The sequence below is a fragment of the Myotis myotis genome, unplaced genomic scaffold, assembly GCF_014108235.1.
Source record: "Myotis myotis isolate mMyoMyo1 unplaced genomic scaffold, mMyoMyo1.p scaffold_m19_p_53, whole genome shotgun sequence".
NCBI lineage: Eukaryota > Metazoa > Chordata > Mammalia > Chiroptera > Vespertilionidae > Myotis > Myotis myotis.
Genome location: NW_023416361.1, coordinates 524686 through 538149, shown reverse-complemented (window position 1 = coordinate 538149; position 13464 = coordinate 524686). Strand labels below are relative to the sequence as shown.

Below are 13464 nucleotides of genomic sequence, written 5' to 3'. Positions count from 1 at the left end.
ACGCGACTCCTGCTGGGTCGGGTGTCCCTGTTTTATCTCATTGCGTGAGCCCAGCAGGCAGGGAGGGGAGGCGCGGCTGGTGCTGCCTTCTCAGGACCCCGAGGGAGCAGGTGTGCTAGCTGGGGAGCTGGGCCAGGCAGCCAGCCTTCACCTTGGTGACCTGAGGGGTGCCCCTGGGCCAGCCAAGATGCCATGGCAGGTAGTTTCCTGTCGGTAGGCATGGGCATTGCCAAGAGGGTACCAGCCATGTTCCTGTGACCCACACAGGCCAGGGATGGAGCCCTCAGTGGCAGGCAGGGCAGCCCGTGGCCAGGAGTGGGCAGCACCCAGGCGATGATGGTCATTGGTGCCAATTCATTGCTAACAAGAGTCTGCAGTGTGGGGTGCAGTGTGGGGTGCAGTGTGGGGTGCAGTGTGGGGTGCAGTGAAGAAAACGTGACTCAGTGAAAACAGCCCAGTCATGACACAGCACAGCCCTGGAACAGCTCAAGGCTACAGCTCAGGCATAGGCAGCGGCCTCCATCTTGGGTGGAAGGGGTGTGCGCCCCCAGGGAGGAGCTGGCTTGCATAGAGAGAAGTCCCTGCCCCTGGTCCCTGATTGGTCTGTCCCTAAGCAAATGAGGACTCCAAATTCTCAAAGTTTGATTGGTCCAAAGGCACTGTCCTGCTTGGCTAGAATAGAGCTGTTCTGATTGGCCAGCGCTGTGCAGCTCTGATTGGATGAGGAAAGCCTCATCCTATTGGTGGAAATAGGATTCTGGGTGCTGCTTCCTAAGGACTGGCGCGGAGCGGGGGAGCCCCGGCGGCCAGCGCAGCTTCCCGTGGGGTGCCGTGTGGGTGAGGGGCCGCGGAGAAATGGGGCGAGGGCTCTGCTGGGTAAAGTGCGGTCCAGCCAGCCGCCAGGAGCGCTTCTCCTGTGCGTGTGCAAAGCTGTTGGTACTGATATTGGAGAGGAAGGAGGAGAGAGAGCATGGATGAGCGTGAACCGCCGCTCGGCGGCCTCCTGAGCCATGACCAGGGCCGGAACCTGCAGCCGAGGCCCGCGGCTGGCCTGACCGGGACGGAACCGGCAGCCCTTCAGTGGCGGGGCGGCGCCCAGCCACGCAGCACACGGCCAGGGCGGGACTTTTTTTCCCTCCTCCGAGGTGCTGGGGCACCCAGCCTCATCCTGGATCTTGGAGCTCGAGCCAGTGAGCCCGTGGTCCCTGACCGGGCCATGCAGCCCCTCTGCCTGTTGAAAAGGAAGGTTCCTTTGCTTTGCGTGATCTTTCTGGGAGAGAAACCACTCTTTCCAGCTGTTCTCTCCCAGCCTCTGAGCTACACACAGCCTCTGGGGTGCGGGGGGGCAGCCACTGCTGGGGGCTGGGGACCAGGGGGCCGTGGCGGAGGCTGGGGGTGCGGGCAGGGCAGCGTGCCTTTTCTCTGAACGTGAGAAATCTCTCGCTATTTATTGCTCACAGGCCCAGGCAGGTGCTTTTCCCTGGATCCGGGAGCACCTACTTGCCACCCCTGCTCACGGGGCTGACGCATTTGTCTCCACACAACAGGCAGGCCACGAGGCTGCTGACTCGCACTTTCCTCTCCCCAGCGTGTCTCCGACAGTGAGTCCTCCTCTCTCCTCTCCTGCCTTCGCTGCCCTCCCTTCCTCTCTCACCGGGTCCTCCATGGGGCTGGCCTCTGCGAGTTGGGCTCCAGTTCCTCAGCAGCGTCTGCAAGCCCCACCCGCGGCTGTGGAGCTCAGCCTCCTTCAGTGACTCTCCTGAAAGTAGAGTGCTCCTCGGAGCCAGGCATGGGCGAGGCACACAGGTGCGGGTGTGGCACACAGGTGCGGGGGAGGCACACAGGTGCGGGGGAGGCACTCAGGTGCGGGGGAGGCACACACGTGCAGGGGAGGCACACCCGTGCGGGGGAGGCACACAGGTGCGGGGGAGGCACTCAGGTGCGGGGGAGGCACTCAGGTGCAGGGGAGGCACACCCGTGCGGGGGAGGCACACCGGTGCGGGGGAGGCACTCAGGTGCGGGGGAGGCACTCAGGTGCGGGGGAGGCACTCAGGTGCGGGGGAGGCACACAGGGGATGATTCCTGCCCTCACAGCGAGGAGGGGAATATTAGACACAAAAGTAGACGACGTACACGTGATCATATTTAATTAGCACTGTGCTGTGTGTTATGAGGAGAATGTACAGGAAGCTGGCGAAGGCATGAGATTGGGGTCAGGGGCGGTTGGAAGGCCCCTGAGGAGTAACTAGTAAGATGGGGCCTGAAGCGCAGGGGTGTGGCTCCGTAGGTTGAGAGTCAGCCCATGGCTTAAAGGTTGCCAGTTGATATTCCCAGTCAGGGCTGATCCCCAGTAGGGGGCGTGCAGGAGGCAGCTGATTGATATTCCTCTTCCTGGCTCTGAAAAAAAAAGTTAAAAAAAAAAAAAGGATGAGGGCTGTAGAACAGAAAAGTGGGTAACGCCTTCCAGGGAGAGGAGCCCGCCCGCCCGTGGCAGGTGCTGCGTCAGCGGTGGGCGCTCTGAGGACAGCCACCGAGCGGCTGGCAGGAAGTAAGCAGGGGGGGAGAGAAGCTGAGGGCTGGGCGGAGAGGAGGAGCCAGGGCCTGGGGGGAGGGTCAGGCTAAAGAAGTTCAAAATTCATCCTAATGGCCAGTTGTGCAGTTTCTTATGCACTAAATGTGACATGTACTTATTTTATCCAGCAATTCTATTCAATTGCCATATTTACCCCCAAAGGAATAAAACGCGCACATCTAAAACAACGTGTATGAAATACTCATAGCGGCTTTACTGATAACAGCCCCAAACTGGGCACAACCCGAGCACCCACGCACCGGGGAGGGTGCGCAGCTGCCGGCGGTGCGAGGGGGTGACCACCGGCAGCCACAGGCGCGCTAGCCCGCGGCCCTGCGATTGGTCTGATTTAGGCAGGACTCGCGCCAGGGATGGGGGTGAATCCTGAAAATACTATTTTGAGTGAAAGAAGCCTGACACTGACGAGTGTGGACTGTGTGGGTTTGTAGGAAATTCTAGGAAAGGCTAAATAAGCGCTAGGAACCAGATTGCTCAGGGGGAGGTGGGGGAGGGCGGGGCTGCCTGGACAGGAACAGGAGGGAAACGTGGTGGTGGGTACACAGGTGTATGTTTGTCAAAACTCATCACCTAAATTCAATGAGTGCATGTTGTTTTATGGAAATCATATCAATAAAGTTGATTTTTTTACAAAGCACTTTTTTGTCCTGTCTGTTACCCCAGTAAAGACATATCATTTGCAAAACAAACAAACAAACAAAAACACACAAAAAACCCCACCCCAAAACCAACAACAGAAAGAAAAATGAGTGAGGATCAGGCCTGTCTGCATGGAGACAGCTGGGAAGGAGCAGGCGTGGAGGCGGGAAATGGTTGCGAGTTGAGGGGAGTCCCAGTGTTGGGCGGGGGGGGGGGGGGGGGGGGGGGAGGGGGGGGGCACAGCCGGGAGGAGACTTGTTGCCCAGCTGGCGACTCCCAGCTCCCTCCCCACGAGGACCGAGGGGCTGGCCTTAGCTGCCTTGGCCCTGGGTGGAGCCTGGCCCCAGCAGAGAGGAGAGGTTTCCCGGTGCCCCCTGTGGGGCCGCCCCAGCCCCTTCTTCCTCATGGGTAAACTGGCCGCCGGGATGCGCCGCCCACACGGGGAGGGGTTCGCGTGGCCCCCACCCGGTGCTGGTGCTGCAGGCGAAGACTCCGCTCGCTCTCAGGCTCGCACCTCCAGGCTCCAAGATTAGCAGGAGGCGCAGCAGGGGAAGGCGGTTCATTTTCCTGTTCACGGAGCCTGCTGCACCCCCTCCCGTCCTGGGGTCCCCACAGCCGCCTCAGCCCACCCTCCTACAGGGGTCTGTCCTGGACCTGCGGCGCTGGGCGGTCTCAGCCGGCTGCAGTGGGCACCCAGGGCCTCCATCCTGGGCCCTGCCGCGGGCCTGGCGCCTGCCCTGCAGCCTTGGATGGTCCCAGCAGCCAAGGTCTTTGGCTCAATTAATCAGCCCAATTAGCACCTTCTGGTGGGGCCATGGCCAGAGCCCACCCAGCCTCTGTCAGTTGGGCTCAGCCCGGGTGCCAGCGCTGCTGGGCACGAGAGCAGGACTGGCTCCCGTGCTGCACTTGCTGGGAGAGGAAGCTCTGCTCCAAAAGCAGGGCCCTGGGCCTCCTCCTAGGGGGCACCCCCGCTCCCCCCTTCTCTGACACTCCCACCCACCTGCACGCTGAGTCCCAGGCCCTGTGTACCCGCTGTGGGTCCCTCCTGCTCGTCGAGGAGCGGGGGCTGGCTTTCCCCTTCCCACTGGTACCTCCAGATGGATGGACGGAATCTTTTTACAGTCTTTCTTTTTTAAATATATGTTTATTGCTTTCAGAGAGGAAGGGAGAGGGAGAGAGAGAAAGAAACCTCAATGATGAGAGAGTCATGGATCGGCTCCCTCCTGCACGCCCCACACTGGGGATCTAGCCCGCCGGGCATGTGCCCTGACCAGAATGGAACCCTGACCTCCTGGTCCATAGGTCGACGCTCAGCCCCTGAGCCATGCGGCCAGGCCAGGCTTCACCTTGCTGGGGCACCACACACTCCTCTGTGAAGGTGCTGTTTCTGCCTTTATCTGACAGAGGAGGAAGAGGGGCTCTGAGCTGGAAAGGCCACGCTACATGCACATATGGACAGGAGTGGCTGTGGGCGGGGCTCTGCCTGCTGCCTCAGGTGTTTGATAATCCCAGCACCTCACACAGAACCCGCTTTCATAGTGCTCATTGGGAACCACGCCAGGTCCCTGGACAGCCAAGGCCGGTGGGAGCACAGAGGCCATGTTATCAACACACCAGGATGGCCACAGGCTGCGCTGGGCGTGTGCCTAAACGGATGTCCAAGGACTCTGAGCCTGGGAATCCTCATCAGGCCAAGATACCATGAGCAGGTGCAAGGACACAAGGCACACTGTGCCCTTCAGTAGCCAGTATGATTGATGTCACTGTTGGCACCAAGCCTTCAGTGTCTAAATGGTGTAAAAGTGGGTTACTGACCAGCTAGTCGGCTGGAGTGAGAAGTCTGCTGGAGAGAGCAGCTGGGATGGAAGGAGAAGAAGTCTGTTGGAGAGAGCAGCTAGGATGGAGGGAGAAGTCTGCTGGAGACAGCAGCTGGTTGGAGGGAGAAGTCTCCTGGAGAGAGCAGCAGGGATGGAGGGAGAAGAAGTCTGATGGAGAGAGCAGCTGGGATGGAGGGAGAAGTCTGCTGGAGAGAGCAGCTGGGATGGGGGGAGAAGTCTCCTGGAGAGAGCAGCTGGGATGGGGGGAGAAGAAGTCTGCTGGAGAGAGCAGCTGGGATGGAGGGAGAAGTCTGCTGGAGACAGCAGCTGGTTGGAGGGAGAAGTCTCCTGGAGAGAGCAGCAGGGATGGAGGGAGAAGAAGTCTGATGGAGAGAGCAGCTGGGATGGAGGGAGAAGTCTGCTGGAGAGAGCAGCTGGGATGGTGGAGAAGAAGTCTGCTGGAGAGAGCAGCTGGGATGGAGGGAGAAGAAGTCTGCTGGAGAGAGTAGCTGGGATGGAGGGAGAAGTCTCCTGGAGAGAGCAGCAGGGATGGAGGGAGAAGAAGTCTGATGGAGAGAGCAGCTGGGATGGAGGGAGAAGTCTGCTGGAGAGAGCAGCTGGGATGGTGGAGAAGAAGTCTGCTGGAGAGAGCAGCTGGGATAGAGGGAGAAGAAGTCTGCTGGAGAGAGCAGCTGGGATGGAGGGAGAAGAAGTCTGCTGGAGAGAGCAGCTGGGATGGAGGGAGAAGAAGTCTGCTGGAGAGAGCAGCTGGGATGGAGGGAGAAGAAGTCTGCTGGAGAGAGCAGCTGGGATGGAGGGAGAAGTCTGCTGGAGAGAGCAGCTGGGATGGAGGGAGAAGTCTGCTGGAGAGAGCAGCTGGGATGGAGGGAGAAGTCTGCTGGAGAGAGCAGCTGGGATGGAGGGAGAAGTCTCCTGGAGAGAGCAGATGGGATGGGGGAGAAGAAGTCTGCTGGAGAGAGCAGCTGGGATGGAGGGAGAAGTCTGCTGGAGAGAGCAGTTGGGATGGAGGGAGAAGTCTGCTGGAGAGAGCAGCTGGGATGGAGGGAGAAGTCTGCTGGAGAGAGCAGCTGGGATGGTGGAGAAGAAGTCTGCTGGAGAGAGCAGCTGGGATGGAGGGAGAAGAAGTCTGCTGGAGAGAGCAGCTGGGATGGAGGGAGAAGTCTGCTGGAGAGAGCAGCTGGGATGGGGGGAGAAGTCTGCTGGAGAGAGCAGCTGGGATGGAGGGAGAAGTCTGCTGGAGAGAGCAGCTGGGATGGGGGGAGAAGAAGTCTGTTGGAGAGAGCAGCTGGGATGGAGGGAGAAGAAGTCTGCTGGAGAGAGCAGCTGGGATGGTGGAGAAGAAGTCAGCTGGAGAGAGCAGCTGTAATGGAGGGAGAAGAAGTCTGCTGGAGAGAGCAGCTGGGATGGAGGGAGAAGAAGTCTGCTGGAGAGAGCAGCTGGGATGGTGGAGAAGAAGTCTGCTGGAGAGAGCAGCTGTAATGGAGGGAGAAGAAGTCTGCTGGAGAGAGCAGCTGGGATGGAGGGAGAAGAAGTCTGCTGGAGAGAGCAGCTGGGATGGTGGAGAAGAAGTCTGCTGGAGAGAGCAGCTGGGATGGTGGAGAAGAAGTCTGCTGGAGAGAGCAGCTGGGATGGTGGAGAAGAAGTCTGCTGGAGAGAGCAGCTGGGATGGAGGGAGAAGAAGTCTGCTGGAGAGAGCAGCTGGGATGGAGGGAGAAGTCTGCTGGAGAGAGCAGCTGGGATGGGGGGAGAAGTCTGCTGGAGAGAGCAGCTGGGATGGAGGGAGAAGTCTGCTGGAGAGAGCAGCTGGGATGGGGGGAGAAGAAGTCTGCTGGAGAGAGCAGCTGGGATGGAGGGGGAAGTCTGCTGGAGAGAGCAGCTGGGATGGGGGGAGAAGTCTGCTGGAGAGAGCACCTGGGATGGAGGGAGAAGTCTGCTGGAGAGAGCAGCTGGGATGGGGGGAGACGTCTGCTGGAGAGAGCAGCTGGAATGGAGGGAGAAGAAGTCTGCTGGAGAGAGCAGCTGGGATGAAGGGAGAAGTCTGCTGGAGAGAGCAGCTAGGATGGGGGGAGAAGTCTGCTGGAGAGAGCAGCTGTGATGGAGGGAGAAGAAGTCTGCTGGAGAGACCAGCTGGGATGGAGGGAGAAGAAGTCTGCTGGAGAGAGTAGCTGGGATGGAGGGAGAAGTCTGCTGGAGAGAGCAGCTGGGATGGGGGGAGAAGTCTGTTGGAGAGAGCAGCTGGGATGGAGGGAGAAGAAGTCTGCTGGAGAGAGCAGCTGGGATGGAGGGAGAAGAAGTCTGTTGGAGAGAGCAGCTGGGATGGGGGAAGAAGAAGTCTGTTGGAGAGAGCAGCTGTAATGGAGGGAGAAGAAGTCTGCTGGAGAGAGCAGCTGTAATGGAGGGAGAAGAAGTCTGCTGGAGAGAGCAGCTGGGATGGAGGGAGAAGAAGTCTGCTGGAGAGAGCAGCTGGGATGGTGGAGAAGAAGTCTGCTGGAGAGAGCAGCTGGGATGGTGGAGAAGAAGTCTGCTGGAGAGAGCAGCTGGGATGGTGGAGAAGAAGTCTGCTGGAGAGAGCAGCTGGGATGGTGGAGAAGAAGTCTGCTGGAGAGAGCAGCTGGGATGGAGGGAGAAGAAGTCTGCTGGAGAGAGCAGCTGGGATGGAGGGAGAAGTCTGCTGGAGAGAGCAGCTGGGATGGGGGGAGAAGTCTGCTGGAGAGAGCAGCTGGGATGGAGGGAGAAGAAGTCTGCTGGAGAGAGCAGCTGGGATGGAGGGAGAAGTCTGCTGGAGAGAGCAGCTGGGATGGGGGGAGAAGTCTGCTGGAGAGAGCAGCTGGGATGGAGGGAGAAGAAGTCTGCTGGAGAGAGTAGCTGGGATGGAGGGAGAAGTCTCCTGGAGAGAGCAGCAGGGATGGAGGGAGAAGAAGTCTGATGGAGAGAGCAGCTGGGATGGAGGGAGAAGTCTGCTGGAGAGAGCAGCTGGGATGGTGGAGAAGAAGTCTGCTGGAGAGAGCAGCTGGGATAGAGGGAGAAGAAGTCTGCTGGAGAGAGCAGCTGGGATGGAGGGAGAAGAAGTCTGCTGGAGAGAGCAGCTGGGATGGAGGGAGAAGAAGTCTGCTGGAGAGAGCAGCTGGGATGGGGGGAGAAGTCTGCTGGAGAGAGCAGCAGGGATGGAGGGAGAAGAAGTCTGCTGGAGAGAGCAGCTGGGATGGAGTGAGAAGTCTGCTGGAGAGAGCAGCTGGGATGGTGGAGAAGAAGTCTGCTGGAGAGAGCAGCTGGGATGGAGGGAGAAGAAGTCTGCTGGAGAGAGTAGCTGGGATGGAGGGAGAAGTCTCCTGGAGAGAGCAGCAGGGATGGAGGGAGAAGAAGTCTGATGGAGAGAGCAGCTGGGATGGAGGGAGAAGTCTGCTGGAGAGAGCAGCTGGGATGGTGGAGAAGAAGTCTGCTGGAGAGAGCAGCTGGGATAGAGGGAGAAGAAGTCTGCTGGAGAGAGCAGCTGGGATGGAGGGAGAAGAAGTCTGCTGGAGAGAGCAGCTGGGATGGAGGGAGAAGAAGTCTGCTGGAGAGAGCAGCTGGGATGGAGGGAGAAGAAGTCTGCTGGAGAGAGCAGCTGGGATGGAGGGAGAAGTCTGCTGGAGAAAGCAGCTGGGATGGAGGGAGAAGTCTGCTGGAGAGAGCAGCTGGGATGGAGGGAGAAGTCTGCTGGAGAGAGCAGCTGGGATGGAGGGAGAAGTCTCCTGGAGAGAGCAGATGGGATGGGGGGAGAAGAAGTCTGCTGGAGAGAGCAGCTGGGATGGAGGGAGAAGTCTGCTGGAGAGAGCAGCTGGGATGGAGGGAGAAGTCTGCTGGAGAGAGCAGCTGGGATGGAGGGAGAAGTCTGCTGGAGAGAGCAGCTGGGATGGTGGAGAAGAAGTCTGCTGGAGAGAGCAGCTGGGATGGAGGGAGAAGAATTCTGCTGGAGAGAGCAGCTGGGATGGAGGGAGAAGTCTGCTGGAGAGAGCAGCTGGGATGGGGGGAGAAGTCTGCTGGAGAGAGCAGCTGGGATGGAGGGAGAAGTCTGCTGGAGAGAGCAGCTGGGATGGAGGGAGAAGAAGTCTGCTGGACAGAGCAGCTGGGATGGAGGGAGAAGAAGTCTGTTGGAGAGAGCAGCTGGGATGGGGGAAGAAGAAGTCTGTTGGAGAGAGCAGCTGGGATGGAGGGAGAAGTCTGCTGGAGAGAGCATCTGGGTAGGAGGAGAAGAAGTCTGTTGGAGAGAGCAGCTGGGATGGAGGGAGAAGAAGTCTGCTGGAGAGAGCAGCTGGGATGGTGGAGAAGAAGTCTGCTGGAGAGAGCAGCTGTAATGGAGGGAGAAGAAGTCTGCTGGAGAGAGCAGCTGGGATGGAGGGAGAAGAAGTCTGCTGGAGAGAGCAGCTGGGATGGTGGAGAAGAAGTCTGCTGGAGAGAGCAGCTGGGATGGTGGAGAAGAAGTCTGCTGGAGAGAGCAGCTGGGATGGTGGAGAAGAAGTCTGCTGGAGAGAGCAGCTGGGATGGAGGGAGAAGAAGTCTGCTGGAGAGAGCAGCTGGGATGGAGGGAGAAGTCTGCTGGAGAGAGCAGCTGGGATGGGGGGAGAAGTCTGCTGGAGAGAGCAGCTGGGATGGAGTGAGAAGTCTGCTGGAGAGAGCAGCTGGGATGGGGGGAGAAGAAGTCTGCTGGAGAGAGCAGCTGGGATGGAGGGGGAAGTCTGCTGGAGAGAGCAGCTGGGATGGGGGGAGAAGTCTGCTGGAGAGAGCACCTGGGATGGAGGGAGAAGTCTGCTGGAGAGAGCAGCTGGGATGGGGGGAGACGTCTGCTGGAGAGAGCAGCTGGAATGGAGGGAGAAGAAGTCTGCTGGAGAGAGCAGCTGGGATGAAGGGAGAAGTCTGCTGGAGAGAGCAGCTAGGATGGGGGGAGAAGTCTGCTGGAGAGAGCAGATGTGATGGAGGGAGAAGAAGTCTGCTGGAGAGAGCAGCTGGGATGGAGGGAGAAGAAGTCTGCTGGAGAGAGTAGCTGGGATGGAGGGAGAAGTCTGCTGGAGAGAGCAGCTGGGATGGGGGGAGAAGTCTGTTGGAGAGAGCAGCTGGGATGGAGGGAGAAGAAGTCTGCTGGAGAGAGCAGCTGGGATGGAGGGAGAAGAAGTCTGTTGGAGAGAGCAGCTGGGATGGGGGAAGAAGAAGTCTGTTGGAGAGAGCAGCTGTAATGGAGGGAGAAGAAGTCTGCTGGAGAGAGTAGCTGTAATGGAGGGAGAAGAAGTCTGCTGGAGAGAGCAGCTGGGATGGAGGGAGAAGAAGTCTGCTGGAGAGAGCAGCTGGGATGGTGGAGAAGAAGTCTGCTGGAGAGAGCAGCTGGGATGGTGGAGAAGAAGTCTGCTGGAGAGAGCAGCTGGGATGGTGGAGAAGAAGTCTGCTGGAGAGAGCAGCTGGGATGGTGGAGAAGAAGTCTGCTGGAGAGAGCAGCTGGGATGGAGGGAGAAGAAGTCTGCTGGAGAGAGCAGCTGGGATGGAGGGAGAAGTCTGCTGGAGAGAGCAGCTGGGATGGGGGGAGAAGTCTGCTGGAGAGAGCAGCTGGGATGGAGGGAGAAGTCTGCTGGAGAGAGCAGCTGGGATGGGGGGAGAAGTCTGCTGGAGAGAGCAGCTGGGATGGAGGGAGAAGAAGTCTGCTGGAGAGAGCAGCTGGGATGGAGGGAAAAGAAGTCTGCTGGAGAGAGCAGCTGGGATGGAGGGAGAAGTCTGCTGGAGAGAGCAGCTGGGATGGGGGGAGAAGTCTGCTGGAGAGAGCAGCTCGATGGGGGGAGAAGAAGTCTGCTGGAGAGAGCAGCTGGGATGGAGGGAGAAGTCTGCTGGAGAGAGCAGCTGGGATGGGGGGAGAAGTCTGCTGGAGAGAGCAGCTGGGATGGAGGGAGAAGAAGTCTGCTGGAGAGAGCAGCTGGGATGGAGGGAGAAGAAGTCTGCTGGAGAGAGCAGCTGGGATGGAGGGAGAAGTCTGCTGGAGAGAGCAGCTGGGATGGGGGGAGAAGTCTGCTGGAGAGAGCAGCTGGGATGGGGAGAAGAAGTCTGCTGGAGAGAGCAGCTGGGATGGAGGGAGAAGTCTGCTGGAGAGAGCAGCTGGGATGGGGGGAGAAGTCTGCTGGAGAGAGCAGCTCGATGGGGGGAGAAGAAGTCTGCTGGAGAGAGCAGCTGGGATGGGGGGAGAAGTCTGCTGGAGAGAGCAGCTGGGATGGGGGGGAGAAGAATTCTGCTGGAGAGAGCAGGTGGAATGGAGAGTGGAGTAGCTGCTCAGCTGGAGCTCAGGTTCTGCTAAGATGTGAGTCTCGGAGGCAGCATGTGGCTGCTCAGCTGAAGATGTGGGTGCAGGGATGGATGCTGCTTTATGGGAAAGAGGTATGCTCACCAGCCGGTGTCTGCTGCCTGCCTCCGTGGACTTGACTGTGGGGAGTGTTCTCTCTGACGGCTGTGTGGCCACTGGCTCCTGCAATAAGGACTCATCCTTATAAACCCACAGCCTCTCATGGCTTCTCCATCTCCTCCATCTCTCAGGACCCCCTTACCAAGCTCTGCCCAGAGTCAGAGCATTTCAGAGCATCTCAGAGCACTAGCCTCGTGCATAGCCTCTGCTGCGTGCTCAGACAGCCCCCTGCATCCCCCAGGGTGGGATTCCCTTGCCCACTGGCTGAGACCTAGCCTGAGATCTGAGCTTCCAGATCCCAGCCCCCCAGGGCTCCCACAGGCTGTTTCCAGCCCCCCACCCCCACCCCAGGCCCCTGTGCACTGGACTTCATCCTCCTTCTGCCCACACCCCTGCTCTCCGGAGGCAGGTGCAAGCAGGGCTGGGATTGTGCCATCAGGACAGGGCTCCTTCAGCAACACGGGGTTCAGGGGCACATGCCCACCAGCTCAGGAGCTGTGGTGGCCGGTGTGAGGAGATGGTGGTGAGCGGAGCTTAATCCTGGCCCTTTGGGCCCTTTAGGAGCTGTGTGGAGAGTGAGGCCACAGTGGGGTGCAGCCACACGGGCAGTGGCAGGGGCTCTGGGCATCTTCCTCGGAGAGGTCCTATGGTGGGCAGGGGGAGAAGGGTGGGGGGGAAGGACAGGGGACGATGCTTGGCTGTTGGCTGTTTCAGACCCCGAGCAGTATGGCGGGGTTTTCGATAGGATGGTGGGTGGGTTTGAGCAGGTGCGCCGAAGGACCAGTCTACGTCCTGGTGACCAGAACCTGTGAGGGGCCTCATCTGGAGAAAGAATGAAGTTGAAGGATCTCAAGGGAAAGCACCCTCGATTATCTGGGAGGGAGGGCCCCAGATTCAATGGCAAGTGTCCTTACAAGGGACATACCAAGGAGAACCTGGGGAAGGAGGCAGAGGTTGGGGTTCCTCACTCTGAGCCAGGGAGAGCGATGATGAGGGAAAGAAGACATTTGGGGGGGGGGGGGGAAGCAGCCTGACTGATCAGTATCCCTAATGTACATTCTTGTTAGCCTATAGTCTAGTCACTGCCCCTTCCTTAATTATCTGGTCTTGCAAGAGCTATTTACCTAAATGCTCCCATTTTACAGAGGCCATAAACCATGAACCATACACAACCCCTGGAGGGGTTCTCAGCACTGGCGCCTGGCCAGGCCTTTAGGTGTGGTCTCACAGCCCCCATCCCAACACACGGGGCTTTTTGCAAAGCCCGTGAAAGGTCCAGAAATCTGATCCATATTTGGGGGACAAGGAAACCAAAGGGTATAAAGGGAGAGCTTGCTCCATATTTGGGGCTCAGGATTTGGAAACAGGCTCCCCTGAGTCACGGTGCTAATACATCTGGAAATAACGGGTTTTTCCTGTGTCTCCAACTACTCCTGTGTGTATTTTCTGGTCGCCTGGTAAATTCTGTAACAGCAGGGCCCCCATAAACAGGAGGAGCTCAGGGAGGCTCCCCGCTGGAGCCTGGGGAGCGTGGTCCTGCTGACGCCTGACTTTGGGTTTCTGGTCTCTCGGGGTCTGTGAGAGAACGCATTTCCGTCATAAGCACCTAGTTTGTGGCAATACGTTATGGCTAGGAAGTGAATACAATCATCTTTTTAAGGAAATAAAAAGAGTTCTGATTTTAAAAAACGCACCGAGCTGTGGGAGCAGGACCTTTAAGGGGCCTTGCTTAGGATTGCTAGAAATAAGGCGAGCCCCCGAGTCAGGGGTCCTGGGGAACACAAGTCATAGTTGGAGCCAGGCAGCAGGCGGACATCTGTGCTTCTACGCAGAAGGGTGCACACGTGGTCTGGGAGCGCGCACACGAGCGGGCGGCCTGTTTGGCTTTATAACCCCTGACGTGTGACCTGTCCCTTGCTCCTGATTGGTGCTCAGGCGCACAGTCTTTCCCGATTGGCTAATTCAAAGGGAGGGGTTGGCCT

At 58.7% G+C, this 13464-nt stretch overlaps 1 long non-coding RNA gene across 1 annotated transcript in view; it reads right to left on the bottom strand.

Annotated features, from left to right (window-relative positions):
- Nucleotides 1–2130: 2130 nt before the first annotated feature.
- LOC118657365 overlaps nucleotides 2131–13464 on the bottom strand; it is a 28336-nt gene continuing 17002 nt past the window's right edge. Inside the window, exon 2 of the long non-coding RNA XR_004968000.1 lies at nucleotides 2131–2397. This is a non-coding gene — a long non-coding RNA (uncharacterized LOC118657365). The remainder of the gene's footprint in view (nucleotides 2398–13464) is intronic.